Raw genomic sequence first — 4787 nt, forward strand, 5'->3', positions numbered from 1 at the left:
GTGGAAAGCAAATGTTTTGGGAATGATGAGGGTAATGAATGCACAAATGTGCTTTATACAATTGATGTATGTATGGATTGTGATAAGAGTTGTATGAATCCCCAATAAAATGATTTAAAAAAGAAGAAGAAGAAAGATCGATCTCCTGGTTTTGTTTCTCAAGTCTGAACTTTGATATAAACTTTTTATATGTAATAAATAAATACAGGGAAATAATTTTAAATAAATTAAAAAAAAAGAAATATAGATATATAAAGAAATTCATATCAAGGCTCAGACTGTGGTCCCAAGCCCCCAGGCCTAACAACTCGTTCCCTCGAGGTGTTGGTAATGTCTAAGAAGTCGTCATAACTTTGCCCCAGTAGAGTATTGTTCTTCTTTAAGAACTATCTTGATGGGTATCCGTGGGTTCGAGATGAAACGTGCTGAGGGAGGGACAGTGTTGAAAAGAAGGGCTTATGCATCTGGAAAAAGGTAATCAATTTCCTCGAACTGTACATTTAGAAACTGTTTAATTGGTGTATGTTTTGCTATTTCCAACCTTTTTTTTTTTTTTTGCAGTGAACATCCAAAATGTTTTAATAACAGGAGGGGATCTGGGTTAGTGTTTGTAGCCTCGGTTGGCACGTCAGCCTCTGGCTCGCTCGAACTTCTGGCCCTTGGAGCAAACATAGGGTTTGGTGTGACTGTGGGGGGGTCCCTGGTGCCTTGCCGAAATGCCTATACACCTCGCAGCCCTTGCATGAACCAGACAGCAGGACAGTGCCACAGCCCTGGGGGGAGACCAGGGCCAGCTGGTCCAAGGTGAGGATCTTGCCCCCAGCCTTGAGGATGCAGTTCCGGACCCGGCTGCTCACTCGCAGGGCGCACACCTTCCGCTTGGGCACCTCTTGCACCCGCATGTCATCCGTTATGGTCCCCACGACCACAGCTGTCTTGTTTTCTCGGTCAGGAAGCTTCATCTTCCGGATCATCTGAGAGAGCGAAAGGGGTGGCCGGTTGGTGCGGCTCATGAACAGTCTCTTCAGCACAACCTGGTTGAAGGTGGAGTTGGTCCGCCAGGCCAGAAACCTGTATAGCTTGACCAGGAGGCGCCGGTAGATGTCCTGGCTCTTGGGTTCCTTGCGACGAACCTTTAGGTCCTTGTAGTGGTGGATGTCAACTCCCATGACGGCACCTCCTGCTCAGCCAGGGCCGGAAAGCTCTAACCTTTTTTTAAAGCCTTTGAGCAATACCTGTTGTCCTTCTGGACTTTAATTTGTGACCACCCATCTGCCTGCTCTCCCAGTGAAAGTAACCGTGGAAAAGAAGGCAAAGCCAAACCAGAGAGGCCAGAAGGGCCCCTCCATGCTTGGTGCCCAGGAAGAGTTCTGCTGAGGGATGGGGCAGCAGAGAAGGCCATCTGGAGCTGAGGGTCCCTGCTGGGTCCTGGGATCACACATGTTGGGACATGTGCCAGGGTGGGCCCTGCAGCATTTAGGACAGCAGCTTGGGTGGGAGAGGAGCCGGAGCCAGGCTCCCCACCTTTCATGGAGAAGAGGCTGCAGCCCTCAAGGCTTAGAGAGTGCTGCTCTCACCCGCAGCCTGGAAGCTGGGGGGTTCTCCATGGGAGGGAAGGGACGGGCAGGCAGAGCCGGGTGGGTGTGGGGGTCCGAGTCAGCGAGGTGGGAGAGGGGCCACTGTTCTTCCGACTCCATTTGGTTCCGAGAGAGTTAGTGGTTAAGACTCAAAGTCAGGGAAGTATTAAGTTCTGGGAATCTGGTCTTAAAATTCTAAAAGGTCACAATTCTAATACACTAAATTTGTAAAGCAACCATTTTGTCATTTTCAAAGGCTTTTTAAACATGATAAATCTGACTTTCTAGAGCAGCTCTGCCCAGACACACAGAATGCAATGCACGCACCGAACTTCTAATTATCTAGTAGCTACATTTTAAAACATTTTAATCATATAGAGGACTTCACTGAATATATCCAAAAATATTATCATTTCAATGTGTCATTAGTAGGAAGAAATTATTCATGATACTTCAAATTCTCCTTTTTGTATGAAGTGCTCAAAATCCACCGTGTCCTTGACATGTGCAGAGCACCTTAGTTCCAACTCATTCCCATCTCAAGTGCTCCTCAGCCACATGGACCAGTGGCTGGCGTGGTGGCCCCACAGCTCAGAAGCCCCACTCTAGCCTGCTGGGGCTCAGAGATTCTGCACGTGCCAGGGGTTCCGTAACACTGCCACTGGGATTCCAGCAGATTGATGGTTTCCCTGAGCCCCCAGGCTGCTTGTGGGGAAGGCTCCCCTTTAACATACATGGCTTTTGTGTAGAAAGAAATCCAGCCCCCTGCAGAGCCCCTGGGGAGGGGCCTGGCCATCTGGTCAGCTGGTGGGAGGGGGTGGGTGTGCCTGTGTGCCCTGTAGCTCATCAACTCCCCTCCTGTGCAGTGCACTGGTCCTGGGAGGCCCTCCCATCTTGACATCCTTCTGGGGAAGGGGCGGGTCCTGGCTCCCTTCTTGGCCCTCTCCCCTAGGGAAGGCTTTGGGGCTGCAGCAGCAGATGGAGCTGGGCGGTGTGGTGAACGCCCCCAGTTGAAATCTCCTGAGGGTAGGACCGGTCTCCATTTGCTCAAGAGGAGGACTGGAGAAAGGAGCCCTGCTGGTATAGTAGGTTACACATCGGGCAGCTAGCCGCAACGTCAGCAGTTCAAAACTACCAGCAGCTCCTTGGGAGAAAGATGGGCCCTTTTACTCCCGTAATGAGTGACAGTCTTAGAAATGCACGAGGCTAGTTCCACCCTGCTCTGTAGGGCCACGATGAGTCGGAATTGAGTGAGTTTAGTTTGGGTGGGTGGATGCAGAGAGCCTGGAGGATTGGGAGGACAGAAGTCAGAAGATCACATTTGGGGCTGGGAGAGCCCAGAGGGCCTATTGAGTGTGTCCCCTTTAAGACCTGAGTGACCATAGGTCTCCTACTTCCAACCTCCCTGTGCATCCATCCATCCCTGGGCATAGTGAGGAGCCTGCCCTGCAGGGAGGCAGTAGGCCCCACAGGTGTGGTATCCAGGCTCTGATTCTTGGCTTTGGGAAGCTCCCCCAGGCTCTCCCAGGCCCAGAAACCTCCGAGTTAGCAATTGGTTTGGGAGTAGGGGCTTGGGCTAGAGGCAGAGCTAGACAGGGGTGGGGGTGGGGTTTGGGAAGGGGTGGCTCTGCCAACACCGCCCAGTCTCTGCATCGGCTCAGCTGCCCAGGTCTGGATTTGGTTTCAGAGTTCTTGCTTTGTCACTGTCCCACTTTACCCTCTCTAGAGCCCAAGAGGAAAGGTGAGCAGGGGATGGGCCATCAGTGCTGAATGGTGTCCTCTGAAAATAAGTGTGGTCAATCTAACCTCAGTGCCTGCCGGCCTGGCCTGCCCATGGGTCTAATCCCACGAGGGAGTGGGTGTTCGTTGTTGTGCTAATGAGGCAGGGTTAGTACTGGGTGTATCTCCAGCCAATCTCTTTGGAGCTACAAAAGAGATGAAACACGTGAAGGAGAGGGGCAAGGAGAGGGGCCAGTCTACATGGAGACTGCTCTGGAGCCACCAGGACCTTCCACCAGTCACCAGACTCCTTCTGGAGGTGGCACCCTGAGTGCAGAAGGCTGGCACCCTGACCCTGAGCGAGTCCTGTCTGTGCTTTTCTGTGTGGTATTTCTGCCCCTGCAGCACTGTGGAACCAAGGCAGTGCACAAACTCCAAGCCCAGCCCATGTGCCTAGGGCGTGGTGGCGGCAGAGTTTTCACAGTTGGGGAAACTGAGGCCCGAGAGGGCTATGATTTGTCTCAAGTCACACAGACAGAGGACAGCCGGGCGGTCTAAGCTCCTGGAGAGCCATTGGCTCAGTGCCCACCCAGGAGCCCACCCCACTCCCCACTGTCATTCAGCCCTGGCTCCCGGGCACCCAGGCCTCCACAACTGAGACAGACAGCAGAGGGAAGCACCTGTAGCCACAGGCTCGCCGGGCTGCTTCCAGGTTGGGTGTTCCCTCCAGGGAAAGCCCCAAGGTTGTTCCACAAGGTCAGGAGACCAAGGGGTACAGAGAACACCTCCGCTCTCCAGAGACTGGCTCTGCCCAAGCAGGACGATGGCGGAAGGCAGGGGAGTAGCCCCAGAGTCTAGACTTCAGAGAAGTCCAGCCTTGCAGTGAGGCAGGCCTGAATTCCAGCCCCGGGGAATTAGCCTTGTGACCTTGTGATTCCTGTCATAACTTCCCCTTGGCCCCCTCCTAATTTCCAGGCTTAGAGGACTCTGAGTGGATAATACTAAGCTCATAGTTTCTCTCTCCCCCCCCCCACCCTGCTGTGGAATCTATTCCAACTCACAGTGACCCCACAGGGTAGGGTAAGGTAGGCTAGGACTGCCCCTGTGCGTCTTTGAGACTGTAAGTCTTTATTGGAGTAGAAAGTCTCATTTTCCTCCTGGGCAGCAGCTGGTGTTTTGAACTACCGACCTTGTGGTTAGTGGCCCCACATGTAACCACTATGCCACCCGGGCTCTCTAAACTCATAGTTTGTGTTGATAACTATTAGTTCTTACTCAAATGCCCCTGCAAGAACTAAGTAAACCCTAAGCTGGGCCCTACCCACCCGCACCCTTAGGTGACATAAATATATTCCATAAATATTTATTAAACAAGCAGATGACTGAGTGCTGCCCAGAGCGAGAGATGCATCAGGGTCCAGAGAAAGTCTTAGAACGTTTCTACCTTCAGACAAACCCGCACGACCTGCCGGGTGGTCTTGTAGTTTTTTT

At 52.3% G+C, this 4787-nt stretch overlaps 1 pseudogene; it reads right to left on the reverse strand.

Annotated features, from left to right (window-relative positions):
* Positions 1–601: 601 nt before the first annotated feature.
* Positions 602–1169, reverse strand: LOC101638835 (annotated as a pseudogene).
* Positions 1170–4787: the final 3618 nt, after the last annotated feature.

The sequence above is a fragment of the Echinops telfairi genome, unplaced genomic scaffold, assembly GCF_000313985.2.
Source record: "Echinops telfairi isolate 266 unplaced genomic scaffold, ASM31398v2 ScPeMD7_7469;HRSCAF=8507_0, whole genome shotgun sequence".
Taxonomy (NCBI): domain Eukaryota; kingdom Metazoa; phylum Chordata; class Mammalia; order Afrosoricida; family Tenrecidae; genus Echinops; species Echinops telfairi.